Here is an 18,054-nt window from a genome sequence, read left to right as displayed (position 1 = left end):
GGCAGCTTTCCCACTGACCAGGCTGCAATTACTCAAAACTGCCACTTCTCTCTGAAGCATGTGTTAAGAGCTAAATCTGCAGTTGCAGGCGCGGTGTGGAAGAGCCAGGAGGTAGGATGCAAAAAGTTAGTAGGTGGCCCCTTGGAAAGGGAATGTACATGGTGGGGAGAGGGGGGAGGATTTGGGAACCATGATGCAGCTTCTCCCTACTCTACATAGCACTCAGTTCACCTCTAATGTGCAGGTCCCTGTTTCTGGGGTCTAGGCCTACATGGCCTATATGGCCCACTTCGATTTTTCTTCCCCACATGGCCCCCAGTGAGGAAGGATTCACCTCTCCCAGACTTCCAGCATCCTTCCCCCACTCCTTTCCAACACCTTCTTAGTCCAAATCCTGTTTGTGTCCCTTTCATCTGACTGAATGGGACTTTACTGCAAAGGAACTGAGCAACTTGACTTAACACTCTTGCCTGGAGAGAGGAAATGGGTCCATGGGAGGTGCTTGTAGCTCTTGCTGTGCTGTGTCATTCTGTGAGGGTGACAGTGCAGTGGAACAGGCTGCCCAGGGAGGCTGTGGAGTCTCCTTCCCTGGAGACATTCAAAACCCACCTGGACATGGTCCTGTGCCCCCTGCTCTGGGTGTCCCTGCTCAAGCAGGGGGGGTGGACAAGATGATCTCCAGAGGTCCCTTCCAACCCCCACCATTCTGTGATTCTGTGATTCTAGATAGGGATGTCAGTTCTGTTACAATGATACCAAAAAACCAAGGGTTACAAGATAGCAGGTTTGTATTCGGAGCCAAACCTTGATCTCTTGCACCAATCCCTGATGAATGTTTTAGTTCAGGGGAAAGTGGAAGAGCATATGGTGGGCAGAAACCCAGAGCAATCAAACATAGTAGCACTGTTCCCTTCTTAGGACCTGACACCATTTTCTCCTTCCTTGTCTCCATTTTCTCCATGTCCTGACTCCAAATACTCCCACCCACTGCTGGCACAGATCACTCTGTGTCACCCAGCACAGAGGCCACCATCCAAGTGAAATGAAGTAGAGAGAGCTTCCATCTCTGCCCACAGGAAACTTTTTCATGACCCAGTGCAACTTTGACCACGTAACTTTCCTGACACCAAGTTGGAAATATCCTCTTTTGCTCCTACTTCTGCCAGATTGTCTCCCTGCCTTGTCTCTCTGCCTTGTCTCTCCTTAGCAGCCTTGCCCTTTAGCTATTGATTAATAGCTGTGTTCACTTTTGGTCATCTATTATCCCACAGATATAGATTTAACTTCTGTAATACTTGCTGTAAATTTGACCTTCTAGCCCTCTGACTGGTCTCATCATTTTTCTGTGATCTCCAGTTCAGAAATTGCCAGAAGTGCTACAAGTAAACAGCTGATGTAAACTTTTGCCAGAGTCAGATTGTTCCCCATCTTTTTTAGGCATCCAAAGCAACAAGAAACACTTTCAGAACATTTTTGTATTAAAACCTTCTGTTTAGTTGGTGCTTCTTCTCCCTAGGACCTATGCTGTTACCAGAAGCATTTCACATACCTTCTATTTGCTGAGTAAGTGCTAGCAATATTTTAGCCTTGACTTTTTAAAATGAATCCCATCTGGACATTTCTTGCTGAGGTTTCCAATCTCTCTCGCTCTGTTCCATGTTTGCTTTGGTCTTCATTATTTCTTCCCCAAGGATCCAAGAAATGGTTCTATACTCCTCCTTTGATGTCTATCCTTCTCTCCACTGCCTGTATGCTCTCCTTTTGCATTTTAATTCATTGAGAAGTTCCTTGCTTATCCAAATGGGCCTTATGCTGAAATACCCAGTCTTCTTGCCCAATAAGATTGTTTGTTCCTAAGCTCTCAAAAATTTTGCTTTAAGAATCAATCAGCGCTACTGGGTATCTTAACCCCTCATGGCAGCTTCTCGCAAAGTTTGCTCTGTGAAAGTCCAGAATATTAACTGCTGTTTACCTTCCCAAGCATCCTCTAGATCTTAAACCCGGTTATTGTATGGTTACTGTGGTCCAAACTACTCTCTGTGGTCACATTCACCACCAATTTTCCCCATCTGTGACCAAGAAGAGGAGCATTACGTTGTCCCTGTAGCATTTTGAGCTTCCAAGGAAATCCCTGGGTTTCCTGTTGCCCTCCTAGTAGGCGTCTGGATGGTTGATATCCCCTGCAAGGATCAGGGCCTGCAGTAAGGAGACTTCTGTTAGCTGTTTTTAGGAAGCCTCATTAACTTCCTCCTCTTGGTCAGGTGGTTTGTGATGGAACACGATACAACATCCCTACGTTTCTTTCTCTGCTGACCTTGATTCAGAGACTGACCATTTCTTTGCAGCTCTGTGCAGTCAAGGAGCTCCTTCACGTAGGGCTGAACTCCCTATCCTCTTCTCCCCTGCCTGTCCTTCCTAAACAACCTGTAACTCATCCATGACCATGGCTCCAGTTGCGACTACTATCCCACCACATCTCTGTGATCCCACATGATCCATCCTTGCTCACTTGCAATCTGAAAGACAGAGAGGAAACTGGATGCAGGTTCACCATGTTCCTCCATGTGACTTCCCTGTGAGCAAGAAACTTCTTGCACTCTGTGTTTGTTCCTGGCCATATTTCCTTACCTTATGATCATCTGTACCGTGGCACACTGGTTCCTCCTCTGCTGCAGTCTGAAAAACTCTATTGTTTGGTGTTACTGAGCAGAAGGAGGTGTTTTCTGAGGCATGAGGGTGGAAAAAACCCTAAAACAAACACAAAAAATATAGATATTGAGATGTTCAGATTCAGAATAAGGATAAAAAGAATAAATAGGACTCAGCAATAAAACATTTTACGGCTATAACTTGATTTTCACTGCCGCCCTGTAAGAAGGGTACTATACATTATATGCTGTGACAGTGTGGTCTTGCTGAAAGCAAAATGATGTGCGACGTGAGTGAGAGATTCATGGTGCATTGGAGACTGTCTTGTCTTGCTTGTCTGGCTGAGCTTTCTGTGAAACTGATACGCTCTGATTATCTGTGATAATATGACCTGATGGCCAGAGGGAGCTCCATTACACAGCACTACAGCAGAAAGAACTCTGCAAGACTTGGTTAAACATTTCTGAGTAGGCTGAGAAGCTCTGATAGAGTAAAGGACTATTTCCAGGCTTTCATCCCCCAAGAAAAGCCATTTGAATGTATTTTGATCATCACTGGATGGGTGAATTAGTAGTGAGGATGAATCGGACCCTAAGAAGAAATATACGCAGGTGAATGGAGCTCAGGTGACTTTTGTCCTACATTTTGTTTGTCCAGTGGGAGGTTGGACAGGATTCAGCAGGACTTTCTCCATTTGATGTATTGAATGGCTGAGAGCCTAAAGCCTCCTGGACTTCAATCCAAAGCTAAACCCCAAACACTTCCACCACAGTTTACAGATAAGAGAGAGGCGCTTGTAGGGGAAAATATCAGACAAAAGCAGCACAGCAGGCTGGCTGATAAAACTAATCAGGCTGGCACTGAGGAAGAGCTTTGTTGTTACTACCTGCAGCTGAAGATAAACTACTGGCAAAATGGCAAGACCTGCTTGGGCTGAGCGGGGAAGGAGGATGTGAAGATTATGGGATGGAGCAGTTCGAGGAGAATCTTTGAAGTTGATTTACTATGATTCTGGCCTGAATGAAATCCCAGGAAGCTCCGAACTGTACTTCAGAAGTGGAGAAAAAAAAAGAGACCCTCCCATTTTTAATTTTTCTAGGTGGAAGCACACAGGCATGGGGGGAAAGGGGAGGTATGCAGCTGAAGGGACCGCTAGCATGAAATGCTCACAGCCTTAACAAGTTTGGCGACTTGTTTGAACATAAGCAAAGGCAGACCAATGCAGGGCAATGCATGATATCAAAAAGACAAGCTTCTCCCCACAAACAGTCCTCCAAACCTTTAGTGAAAAAGGAAGAAGCACAGGTGTTGGTGTCTGCAGCTAACAATCACCGCCTTTGCTGTCCATAGCACTCGGTGCTTCCCAAGAGCTAGCTTCTGCTCTGAAGCACCAGTTACCCCCTGCTTCACCTAGATGACCTGCTAGATCTGCAAAGCAGAGCCAGATATATTTCTACAGAAGACCTTGCCAGTGTGTATGGCTGATTTCCCTGAGTGAGGGGTGCAAAAGCAAACTTGCTTTGCCACCTCTAGAAGGCTACACTGTTCTCTGGACTCTGGCAGCCACAGGCAGCCTTCAAGCGTCTCATGGATTTATTTGTACTTCCCCAAGGAGAGGATATGGCAGCCTAGTTAGGGGACATGATCTCTTACACAACTGATTGAAGCAATGTTCAACCTCAGTGACATTAGTTCAAAAACTAAATAGTCAAGGTGGGGATGACTATCAGCCGCCTCCTTTACCTTACCTGCTAAACATACACTGGCTGGTTCAGAAAGCCAATACCTAGAGTATCTGATGAGCACTGGGAAAATCAAAACCAAGTAGTTTCTAAAGTTGGAGTCATAGGGAAAGTGCTGAATTCCTAGCTCCAAAAAGCAAGACAATTTTAAGGGTAGAAGGTTATTATCGGAGCTCTATTTTTGAATTTTTTGCTTATTACCATGTCCCTCTGACCAATTTGCTGAAAAAAAGCCAAAAAGAGAAGTAAATTAGATGGAAGAATGTCAATGCACCTTTGATGCAATAAAAGAAGCCCTGAGCCCAAAGCCAATGGTGATAAGCTGTGATTTTAGGAGATCATTAATAGCACAAATGTACATGACCAAAATAGGACTGGGAGCAGTAGCCAAGAGGAGAACATGAAGAACAGTGTATTTTGTATCAGGAAGAAAATTTGTCCTTGGGAGCCACGGTACAGTACTGTAGAGAGGCTGTCTGGCAGTAACACAGTTCTGCAGAGCCTTCAGGTGAGAGGCCAGCATCCTCCGGCTTGCTTAAACACACAGAGAGACAAGGATGTACATATAACAAGGTGCCACTCAGTTTTGCAGCCCTGAGGTGAAAAAAACAAATGAGAAGCCATGGAAATATGGTTAGTCATGGGGAGGATGTAATCCATGCCTACTGGGAGTAACTGTGCATATGTACTGTGCAGACTGAGGGAGGCAGGGATGTCTGTCTGTGGTGTGTAAGGGACTAGAAACTTGTCTCAACGTTGTTGGCACAACAGTAACCACCACAGCAACCAGGACAGTTTAACGACCATGGCAACTGAGCAGGACAGTTTGACCACTGAGACCTCATCACCACAGAAGTTCTACCTGACAGGAACACATATGCATCCTGTTGCCTCAGAGCATGTAGCCCTAGTCCCCTGCACACGCACCCGGGCCCAGGGTCGACTGACCACATATGGGGTCTCAAACCCTCTAGTGACAGCACTGAGCATGCATCCCCATTGCTGAATGGGAGGCGTGGGTATGCAAAACAGTTCTGAGAACAACGCTATAAAAGGTTAAACCAGCGGAGACCAGCAGGAAGGGAAGAGGGAAGAAGGAAGAAGAAAGAAGGACACTCTTCCACTGGATTTGAAGATATGTCGGACTGACGGGATGCCGCAGATCCGTAGTGGTAGCTATTGCAACTCTCTCTCCCTTTCTCACTCTTTTCTCTCTTTCTCTCCTTTTCTCTTGCATAATTGTTGTTGGCCAAATAAAGCGACTTGGCACTTGACTACGTTCTGAGTCTTAATTCTGTTTCGGAGAATGTAAAAGGAACCAAGTCATGCTAAAACATTTGAGTTAATCAGAAGTTAAGCCCATCTGACCCAACCACCCAGAGCTACCTGAGGTTGGTTGGAAAGCAAGGGGGTTTAACATCTGCCAAACTGTTCAGCCAAACAGTGGATCATGGTGTGGTGGCAGTGTTTTTTTACTTCCCCAAAAGTGTAATGGTTCTGCTGAGAAACTGGTAGGTTAACTGGCAGGCAGTCTGATAAAAGAAAGCTAATTGCCCTCTGGCTCCCTTGTAGCCAGCAGTGAATAAGAGAGAGAAGGAAGTGCTAGCTCTGGGCTGGGAAAATATTTGTGTTGCTTCTGTGAGGAAATTAGAAGAACTGGAAAGTTAGTCCAATTTGTTCTTGAGATAAAGCTGATCACTACTCCTCATGAAAAAAAATCCTCTGATCGTATGAAGCCAGATCTAACACCAGACTCTACAAACACTACACACAAACACACGTCTAACTGCTAAACATCAACAATGATTTTTTGCTCACAGCCGTAAGTTTAGGCTCCCCATTTTGCACCTAGCTATGTCACTGCCATCAGCCCTAACACGCGCACAGGAAACCAAGCTCAGCGAAAGGAGGTGGTTTGCCTGCAAGGGTCATGCAGTGACTCAGCCTCAGAATTTAACAAGAGAATATGTGACTTTCCAGATGTGTGATCAAACCCCTGGCTTTATCTCCTCTCCAAAGCTGCCCCCAGGCCCTGGGTGGGATTCCTCTGCTCAACCAAGGCAATGCACTCTGTATTAGCAGAGAGGGGCCACAGAGAGTCCTTTTATTGACAGAACACTGCTTCACCTGAAGGATACCAGAATTTCCCCTTCCCTGCACTGATCTTCTCCTAAATGACTCGGGAAAGAAACAGCCATGGAGGAAATGTTGACTACCAGGCTGGCAGCCTTGATGCAAATGTACAAAGCAGCCAGGTCTGGATGACATTAATCTTTTCAATGAAAGATTGCAGCAATAAATCTGCGTAAGGGGTGGTGAGGTCTGATGTATGAAGACAGTTTAAAACAACTAAATCTGTGTACTGTAGCTTGCCTGAACAATTCACACCTGCCAAGTGACACCCACACATTTCATTGTGCCTGTCACTGTGCCCAAGCCCAGAAGGAAAAAGAAGTATGTTTTTTCTTTGCTACTCCTGTTACTGCCCTTCTGAGTGTTTGCAGGGCAGGTAACCCCCCTTCTCCTGCTGCCCCGTTTGCTGAGGTGGCTCTCATGCTGAGATACTGCATCCTCAAGAAAGGAGCTCTGTCAGGTAGGGCATTTTTGGAAAGTGCCTAGATGAAGGATAGTAGACATGCAGTGAGTACCTGTTGTGCTAGGGCTTCTGGGGGCAGAGTAGATGGGAAAGTTAGCTTCAAGATATGGTACACAAAGATTACAGCCTCTTATAGCTCTGGCCTCCTGAGACCAAAACTCCAGGCCAGAGAAATAATTTTTTCCCAACCTCATGATTCTTGTCTGACTACAAGTCCTGCAGCATTGATGCCTGTCTGAAGGCATAAAGGCATGAAGAACATATCTTCCCCAATCTCTCCTGCCTCCTGGGGCAGAAAAGGCAATGAGGGCTCCAGCGAGAGGCAGGTCCTGCCTCTGCCCCCTGTTCCTTACCTTCTCCCACCCCATCATCTTCTCTCAGGAAAGAAGGAGGTATTTTTCAAGGTAGAGGTAGAAGAGAGACAAATAGAGAAAGCATTCCCCTTCCCTCTCACCCCTCCAAGTACAGAAAAAATGCAATGAGAACAAAACATGCCCAGAGCTACCTCCCTTTTAGGCTTGGGAAGGCAAAGAGGCTATTGATAGTGCCACCTCAAGATGCAGGACTTCAGGAAGAGGAGAGGAGAGAAGAGCTCAGCCAGGAGGTGCAGGACCAGATCTGGAAGGCTGAGGTTGCTCTGGAGCTGAGGGTCTCCAAATCATCTGCAGGAAAGGCAACGGGTGCACATACAGGTTTTGGGGGTAACATGAGGGAGGGTACAAGCATTCATTGGATGAAGCTTTGAGAGGAAAGCTGGGAACTCTTAATCTTCAACAGGGACCAAATCACTTTGGCTTTATGCATTTTGAGAGTGACATGTTTTTTTTTTAATCCACCCTGCCACACACATGTGAATGCAGAGAAGGGGTGATGTCCCTCTGCATATGTGCAGTTGTGTGAGAGAGACAGAGTAGAAGATGCACAATCCTCTTTGCTTGATCAAAGGTATGTGGGAAGGGATCTGACTCAGCATTTGGGGTTAGGCACTCCACCAGAGAAAGAAATAACTCAAGACAAAAGTTGGAGGTTGGTGCAGTTGCAGGCAATTTTAACCTAAGCAATATAGGTGCTTCATAAATACTATTCCCCCGGTTCTCAGATTGACAGCAGGTTGTGCGCTATCTAAAACCAGGGCAGCTCAGAGAGGCCTGGCTGGAAGACAAGAGGGGGTGGTCCAGCAGCCTGGCTTAGCACTATATCATTTAAACAGAACTCTGTGTTCAATTCTTCCTGAGAGATTTCATGCATCTGATTTAGCATCCTAAATAAGATATCAAATATTAATACGAAATATTACCTCTACCTCAGGGACTCACAAGCTGTTCTTGCCATATACTCAAGGCTTTCATTAAATAGGCCGGGGCTGCAGCTGTGTTATTCTTATAGGAACAGATCACTTTTTCTGTGTCAGGGCACTGCTGTTGTAGAGCTATGAGAGAGGGAATATGAGAGAAAACAGTATGGAGCAAAAGAGGTAATGGAACAGAAGGAGATACAGGGGACAGAAGCTGGAAAGTAGGAGCTGGGGAAAGAAGGATCAGAGAAAGGAATGAAGATGTATGATGATGAGGTGGGAAAAGAGGCAAAAGAATGGAAAAAGATGTGCCAAAGAGAGAGAAAGAGAAAAGCTTGTTTCTGATTCATAAGGCTAAGGCATAGTCCTGAGGGGACCAAGGAACTCCTCTGGAAAAGCTGGGAAACCGCATATGATTAATAATTAGCTGCAAGATGGAGTGGAGTTTTTGGTTTTTTCCATTCTCTTCCCTTTGCACAGATTGGAGGGAGAAGTTAGCCAGCTGGACCTGCAGGAGCCAGCCTCTAGGCTGGCAGGCAGAGAAACGGTACACGTGTTCATACCTCAAAGAGGAGGTGAGGTGCAGTGCCCTCTGGCTAGTGGGCATTAGTACATGGTCTGTTAGTGGTGGAGATTCCCCATAAATCTAGGCAGTTCTTACAGGCAGAATTCTTCTAGGCAATTCTATGGTCTGTGCTATGCAGCCAGCCTGACTTGATGACTAAACCAGCCCCAAATTGTTTTGGAAGTATTATCTTGGACTGCAGTGCTGTTTTGTCCTGGGAATTAAAGATCTTCCGTGGCGCTGCGGCTGCCTTTAGCTAGCCCTGCGTTGTACAAATTCTTTCCCTGCTACACTACAGCACAACACAATATTACTGAGTAATACCAAAGGGTTTTGGTTAAAGATGATCTTCCAGACGAGAGAAAAGGGTTCAACATTTTCCACAATACTATGCCATGGATGACCTTGTGTTTTGCTGATTTTTAGGGATTACTACCCAAACCTCTAAAGGCAACAAAAAGGAAGACAGATGAAGGAGCAGCACAGTGTTAGTTGTAATTCTCCAAGCTCCCCATCTGCTTCCACGGCAGACAGTCAGTAGAAGGGGAATAACATGTTTGCAGTCGGCAGGAACAGACCCTTTCTTTATTTCTTGGAGATCAGGTTTTTACAGCGCGGCTCATTTGACCAAGTGAACGCAAATGTAATTCCTGGGTGTGCCAAATTTCAGGCTAAAAGGAATCACAGTTTGATCAAGCAGTCTGACCTTTTGTGCATTGCAGGTCTTTTGCATTCCTACTCCGTTGCCACTGTAATGACAGGAAGAACTTGTGTTTGATGAAAGCGTCTTTTTTTTTTTTTTTTTTGAGTATTAGTCTTAATTTAAGGACAGCAGGGGATGGGATGTCCATATCTTACAACAGTGGCTGTTTCCTGGTTAACCACCCTCCCTGTTGAAATTCATGCTTCATCTCCAGCACATATTTGTTCAGCTTCAGCTTCCAGTCAGTGACTCCTACTCTGCTTTTTTCTGCTAGATTAGAGACCCCTTTAGTAGCTGGAATTTTGTCCCCATGAAGGTACTTGTATGTTGCAGTCAAGTCACTTCTCAGTCTTCTTTTTGATAAGACAAACAAATTAAACACTGATATTCCCATTGCAAGACACTTTCTCCAGCCCTTTAAACATTTTAGTGACTATTTTCTTTTCTTTTTGATTTTTTCAGTGCCCTTTAAGGGGTGGACATCAGAATTGAACATATTATTCTAGACTTAGTCTCATTAATACTGTTATAGAAACATGAAGGAACCTCTCTACACCAGAGAAGTAAGAAACATTTTTTCTTCTGCATTCAAGGCTCTTTTCAGCCCCCTTTATCACACAATGGTACAAGATGATCATCACTTGTCTCCCATAGCCTCTACATCCTATTCAGACTCGATGTGTACAGAGGCACTTTTGGCAGGAAAGGCTTGTGCTCTTTCTTTTTAGCTTTTCAATGAACCGCGCCAAAACACGTCTTGTCTGTAAGCACCCACTTGCTATTGAATGCGATTCAGGGTCCATGGCTGTCTTTTTTCTTTAATGTATGACTCTGCCAAGCTTTATGTCTCTATAAACTTTACTGGCTGTGATTTTTTATTTACTTCCAGATCATTAGGCGTCTGGCCCAGTTCTGATTGTGGGGCCGTGTGAGGCACCGTCCCCATTTGAAGAGCTGTTCATTCTGACAGCTCTTCTCAGAGGTCTTACAGCTGTTTATTCTTAATCAATTTATGATGTGCTTTGTGGATGTTGTAAAATCATCACAGGTCTATTTGTTAATCAGAGTATCATGGGCTACTAAGTGAATAGAAATCTGTGTGGTTATCTTCATCAGCTAAACTTACAAATTCAAGAAAAGCACAACAGGTTTGACATGATCTCCTCATGTTGGTTTGCATTCCCTGGGCTTGTCTGGTGGAAAAAGGTTAACCAGTGTGACACCTGTGAATTGCTGCTTACCCAACTTGACAAAATTGACAAAATACAGTGTTATTAATTGGAGTTGCAGGCAAACTGCCTGGGGATAGTTAGGAGGAGCTTGTCCATCACAAAGGCTGAGATATCCCTGGCAGAAGATTTGGCTGGGCTCTTTGGAGATGCACCTAGGATCTTGCCCATGGCTCTGGTTTGGGGTTTTGTTGCCAAGAATTAGGTGTGTAGGAGTCTCAGTCTCCCACAGTAGCCACAGGAGTGTGGTGATTCATCGACAGTGGAGCTGTGGCAGAGGACAGGAGGAGCCCACCAAGAAGCCAGACTCCAGGTGAATCTTCCTCCATGGTCCTTCTGCTTCTGAAAGGCATGAAGTCCTTGCCAGGCAAAGGCTAACGTAGTCCATTTTCTTGATCCCACTCTTTGTGTCTGCTGTTGCTTCAAAATGCTGGGAGCATCAGATGATGAGATGTGGTCCTGGGCAGTGAAGGGCACTGGGGAATCTTGAACTGGTTTAGTGTTGGTCATCTCCTCCTGGGTGATGGGACATGGAAAAGGCTGAAAGTGGGGATGGCTTTCTCTGATGTGCCTTCTTTGTTAGGTCTTCTTTCAGAGCTCTACAATCCCAGTCCACTCATTTTACCTCCAGTGAGAATAACACCTACAAGTTCTCTGCAGGAGATGTCATTGCATCTGGGGGTGATGGCTGTTGATCTAGTTGAAGATGTCCCTGCTCATTGCAGAGGGTTTGGACTACATGACCTTTAAAGGTCCCTTCCAACCCAAACTAATCTATGATTCTATGGTTAATTATACTTCTGCTCATTACTTTGTCAGCAGCTGATGTCTGGCTGTCTGACCTGCCATTACTTGGAACAAGCTGCTTGTGTCTTTTGCTACATTAACACAGCATTAGCGTTCTCCCAGTCTTCTGAGATTTACCCTCCATGCCAAGATTAGTTTACTGTGGGTTACTGTCTCTAATCAATAGGTAACACAGCGAACTCTTTAGGACTCTTGGGTACAAGTCACTCAGGTCAGGAAACATTAAAATATCTGACCTTAGCAGGTGATGTTTATTAATCTTCAGACACTAATGGACTGGAAAGTACTTCATCCTGTTATGATTATTTTTTTAACAGACCAGAAGAAGTACTTAAGTCAGTCTCCCTTTTTCCAGTATATAATAAAATATTATCTCCATTAGTCATGGACCCATGCAACTGATAGAATTTAATTCCTAACACACTTAAACTTCTACTTATTGTCTTTAGCTCTACCAGTCACTTGTTTTCAATGTCTTTAGTTTCCTTTATCAATTTTCTATATTCACAACTTGTAATTTATATTGACTGCCATCTATTTCGTGATACAGTATAACCCGTTTATCAGAAATGTCTTTCCAGTTCCTGATTGCTGCTTTGACTTTGCAGCTGAATAAGGTTGATGAGCTCTTAGCCAAAGCATGCCTTTTGTTGATTGCAAAGCCATACTTTTTTCTAACAGAGTCTTCTGTAAGACCTGCCAATTTTCATTCATCTTTCATGCCTAATTTTTCCCCCATCAATTTCATTTGTATTTTCTTTCTACTGTTGAGAAATTAGCTCTTTGCAGCTGCCCTCTGTTTGCCCATATTTAATGTAATCATCTCACAGTCATTATCATCTGTTTTCTAAAGAAACCTTTAAACTCCATCAGCTGCAGCCTATATCCTTACAATCAAAGTTCCTTAAAACAGTGCTTTCTTTTTTTCCTTCTGCAGTAGGTATGAAGAAGAGACAGATGTTTAAAGAATAACTCACCTTATTTGCTGGTTTGGATTAGCAGTCTGGAACATCCCTGTACCAGCATGCCTCCTGGGCTTTATTAGGTAGCACATTAATCTGTATGTATTCAACATCCTTTGGTTCTGGGTTATCAATAACTCTAAAACAGGTAATGATGTCTTTAATGCAGAATGCCACCTCCACTTCTTTTATCTACTCACTTATTCCTAAACTGATTAAACCCATGGATTTTAACATTCTAGTCATGAAAATTGTCCCACCAGTTTTCAGCAATGCCAGCTATATCAATGAGAATTTCTAATTTCTTTTCCTCGTTACAGGGCCTCTTTGCAATGCAACACGAACAGCTGAAACATTTCTTCCCATGTATGCTGCTGCATCAGTGCAGTTTATTTGCAATAAGCTGAGTTCAATGTCAGTTTTTCACTCCTGCATGCTGTGGCTCGACTCTCAATGTGTGGAGTATGTGATCTGGTATCAGGATTGTATCAGCATCCTTGTTTTGTAACAGTGCTAGAGGCTAGCTTTGGAGATGACTTGTTCTTTTGCCTACAAGAACCCTAAAAACTACTGCACTGGAACTTGACACCTGTCAAGTCTGACTGTCTTCAGTAAGCTTGTGATATGATATTTAATGCCAAGACATACTAAAGAAAGGAAGGCAAAAAAGTTTTTGCTTCTCATATTTACAGCTGCAGGGATGTTAGTGGGGAGCCAGTGGAAAAGGTACCTCTTGTACTTTGGTCCAAAGATGATGACATAAAGAGTCCAGAATGCAGCTGAATCTGTGCAACTGCTTTGGAGGGCAGGGAGTCCATGCTAGTAGCCATAAGGCAAGTCAGAATATTTTCCTCCATGCTCCAGGTAAATGTCTGGACAGGGCGTAGGGCCATCTTGTCTAGACTGCGCTCTTCCTAGAAAGGTTGGAATGGATGATCCCTGAGGTCCCTTCCAACCTGGGATTCTGTCTTTCTTGCCTGAGTTGCTCTCCCTCTAATTAAGTATCACAGAGTTCATTGAAATTGGGCCAATGGTTCTGGCCATGTCACATCCATAGTTGTTTAGCTATAGTCTGGGAATCAGTGACATCTCTCCACCTTCCCAAGAATTTTCAGAGGGTAGTGTATTACGTTATGCAGGCAGGAGCTTCTGAGGCAGATAAGCAACCATCCATCGTAAGAGGATGTCTGCTCTGTAGCCTCTCTGGGGCCTGGGTAAGAAGGACTCTTTGCTGAGCCAGGGACAAACAGACAGGAGAAAAGCCTTTGCAGCAGAGGACATCAAATACCAAATAATAAATTTGAGACAGGAGATCTTGCAATGCTCATAGTCATGCACATATAGATAGAGTGATAAAATAGATTAAAATTTCAGTATAATCCCTTGAAAAATTTCTTGTTTTTATAAAGATCCAATCCCACAGATGTTGACATCTCACTCATCAGTTTCTAATCTTTGGGCTCACCAGGAAAGAGAAGTTGACTCAATTGACAAGTGGTTTCCCAACATGTGGCTGGTTTGTTGGGTTCTCCTGGAGCAGGCTGCAGAAAGAGGGCCAGTGTTGGTTCTTCTTGGAGCAAGACAGGCATCTGCCCAGCCCATGTCCTCACCTCCTCTCTAAAGGGAAGACTGATTGGTTACACTTCTTGACTAATGGGGAACAAACCAAAGCAAGAAAAACCAAATATCCCTAGCACAACACATAGCTTTATCAGAAACTTGCTCTTGGTCTATGCTTACCATTAGTTTAGACTCTCAGCCACAAGCCTCTGACACTTTTATCACTAAGTGAAACACTAGACACAGAGGTCTTATTTGCTCATATGCCTCAGCTTGCAGCATAAAAGAACAAACCGGAGACACCCAAGAGGACAATGAGCAGTTTCTCTGGGAAATGCAGTGTGTAAAATGGCAATTAGTCTAAAACCTGATTCAAGTGTATGTTCACAACACAGTCTCTATGAAAAAGCATGTAGGATATAGTTGTCCAGCTTGCTGCAATCCATAGTTTCTGTTGCCATCGAATGTGGGTCAAGGTAGGTACCTTATTCCTTGGCCCCAAATTGCAATCACCTTCTCTGCCTGACTATGATTCATCTCCTCCCCGTCACATTCAAGGCATTGTAAGCATCAAGTCACCAAGTACCGGCACTTGTGTCAGTCTGGGCTGAGGAAAAGTTCAGGTACCTGCTCCGATGCAAATCATTCAGGGGAAGCTTGGTCACCTCTCAACTGAGTCAAGCACTTGAAAGAGAATACATCAGAGGAAGGGGCACATCAGCTGTTTCCTCAGCCTTTCTCACTGCTGCCTGCATGATAAAATGGAAGAGGAGCTCAGCTCCATCTGAACAGTATTAATCATGGCTGGATTGTCAGCAGTGCTACAGGCAAAAATGTTTAGCAGTAGTGTGGCTGAAGAGAAATGTATTTGTCACAAAAGCCTGGGGCTCCCTGATGGTGGCAGGGGCTTCTGGAGTGAAACCCTGGGCTGATGGGGATATGTTGTCAGTTGGCTGTTACCTTTTCTGGCCCTCAGAATCATGGGGTCCTGATGTCCCAGTGAAGACTACAGACAAAAAAATTCATGGCATTGAATCGCAACATGCCTCGGTGGTGCTTAAAGAGTGATCTTGCAGGGAGGTACCTAAGGACATGGGCACCACAGTTCATAGTGCCTAAGCTGTGAGAAAAGCATGATTTACACCCCAAGCCTCCCTGTTCAAATGTGCTCCATGCCTTCAGGACTGAAGTGTCAGGATTTATTCTACCAGGCTCTGAGATAATATGACAAATTTGCATTTTCAGCTAGGTCTCACAAATTCCACCACGTCCCCCAGCATGTAGCTGTACTTTGCTCTATCACTAGTCGCTCTCTTTGTTTCAGCAGGACAGCTGAGGGAATAAGATATTATTCATCATGAATAAAAGAAATAGCAGATAACTCTTAAGGAAACTAAGATGAGTAAATTGTCCTGTGGCCAGGTGTTCAACCTGCAGCTATGAGAACCAGGAGTATGACCAGAAGTTTAGCTTGCAATGGGGCAAAATGGGTTTCATATTGGACACACTTTACTAATTAGACATCTGGAAAAATCTGCAGCTAGATATGCAATTATTTAGGAACATTTGAATGCAGGAGTTCTCCAAGGTCAACTTAATCCAGCCCCTGCTAACAAAAACAGCTGTATCACAGTGCTTCTTATAAACTGACCAAGTCCCAAGTAGCTATGTTGCTTGACCCCTCTCTCCCTTGGATCCCACGTAATATAAGATCAAAGACTATGAAAGACTTTGAAGTGTCTAAACAGAGAGAGGCAAAAATTGCCATACTGGCAGAGAAAGTTCAGCTGCTGAACACTGATGTGTTCAAAGGAATCATCTCAATGAGCCTTAAATGTTACAGGACCAAAATTAGCTGTCCCTAACGACCAGGCTATTGAAAACTTGTGTTTCATTGCAGTATTAGTCAAACAGACAGAGGAAGGAAGAAAGGTACAGGGCTTCTGTACATGTTGGTAGAAATATTTATTGAAACTTATGTTTGTGACTGCAGAATTTTCATTCTGTGGTGACTTGTGCTGACCAGGAGTGGTGACAACTGTACTGCAGGATGGCAAGTCTGAAGGCTGGGTGTCAAGAATTGAGCTTCTTGTCTGCAAGTCTGTCTATAAAGCACGCAGTTTTAAATGATGCTGTATGAAATGGTAGTTATTATAATAATATATAACAAACCGCTTGTTAAAATTATCCAGGCTGGACATTTGCACAGTGTTTGTCTTAATGGAAAGAGTCCCAGGAAATGCTAACTCTACTTTTCCTGTTCCATTTACTGTTTTATATTCCCTTAACCTAACTATTGTTATTTGCTTCTTCTTTAAACTAAAGGATTGCATCCTTCTCAATCTTTCTTCAACAGCAGCCTCCCAAGCATATAATAATTCATGTTACCAGTCTCTGAACTTCCTCCATCTCTGCTGCAGCCACTTGATGGCTGGCGACTAGGACTGAACACAACATTCCAAGTGAAAGCACACTATTGATTTATTGAATGGCTTTATATTTTCAGCAATCTCTTTCACACACACTTTCTTGTTACTGATGCTAGAAGAGTAAATGGATTAAAAATGTCTCTCAAATGCACTAAAATGGAAAATCTTAGGTACAATCTCTGCCTTCCCCCTGGAAAAGTAACACATCTGACACCCTCTGTGCTGCAGAAAGTGCACATCCATCTTGGCTTTCAGGGAGGTGAACTTTTGACTTTCAGTGCGACTTTCAAGAAAGTTGGCATTTATTGTGTTACTGCACATTTTCAAAGTACCTTTCTTTTATTTATAGAGGTGTGATTCAGTTAGCTGAAAATGGGAATATCTTTTATTGGGTCAAGATATGTTAAGAAGAGGATGCTAAAGGACTTTTCTTTGCCAGTAACCATTTCTGTAGGTGGATTTTAGCATTAGGCACCTGTAACTGTTTTAACAAGAGATTCTTTTTCATATAAAATATATGGATCATCCGTAATATAATGTCATATAAACATGATGGAAAAAAAAGGAACAAAACACATTAACAGAGTAAAAGTTTGTTATGTCCTAAAAAAATAATTTTAAGGGAGGGAGAACTTCCCTCCCCTCCCCCTTGTATCCTGTGGAAAATAAAAATCAAGAACTTTTAGGAAGTCAAGAGTCACTGATTCCTTCTGGCCACCTCTTGGCATGCTCTTTGCCATCTCCTGGATCCCTAAAAGGTGCAGTTGGACTCTAAAAGTAGGGGGAGCTGGCTCCTTGTGTCCCTAAAGCAGCAGTGCAGATACCCTCACAGGCAGCTTTGGGCTGAGTGCTGGCAGCCTTCCTGCTGACTCTTAGATTTTTTTGTTCCTGTAAGGGCTTAGGGATGAAGCTTCTAGACATACAGGCACCTAGACTCTATCTATCTTGTCATATGCCAGTGTAGATAAAAGAGTATATGGCTATGTGCTGAAGCTGTCTGCTAGAGCCAATTGACAAGAAAGAAATGAAAAAAGTTACTGTTGTCATTATCACCGAGTGTCTTCTGGACAACAAGGATCACACTCACCAACCAGGAGCCCAGCCTCACAGAGTGCATAATGAAACAGGCACTAAGATAACTTTGCCTCCACCTTTCCATCTCTTGTCCTCTCCAATGTCCAATACTACAGTTTTTCTGTGTACAGCCATGCTGCATGGTCCACTGATTGATTCAGGTGATAATCCTAACAAAAATAGGCAGCTGTGTGAATAATGACACACCTAATTTACCTTTTTTTTGTCTATTGAAAGCCACCTGAAGTTACCAGTATTGGTGGAGAACTCATCCAGTCCTGGAGAGTAAGCCCAGTCTTCATTATAGCCATGACGACAGAAATGAAAATTATGAATTTGCAGAACTTTACTATTCAGTTGTGACACCACATGTGTTAGACAGGTCTCCTATACACAGATATCTTCCCTGGGTGCTTATAACATGCATTGAGCTATTATAATGTA

Source organism: Phalacrocorax aristotelis, chromosome 1 (genome assembly GCF_949628215.1).
Source record: "Phalacrocorax aristotelis chromosome 1, bGulAri2.1, whole genome shotgun sequence".
Classification (NCBI taxonomy): Eukaryota; Metazoa; Chordata; class Aves; order Suliformes; family Phalacrocoracidae; genus Phalacrocorax; species Phalacrocorax aristotelis.
This window is presented reverse-complemented; position numbering follows the sequence as displayed.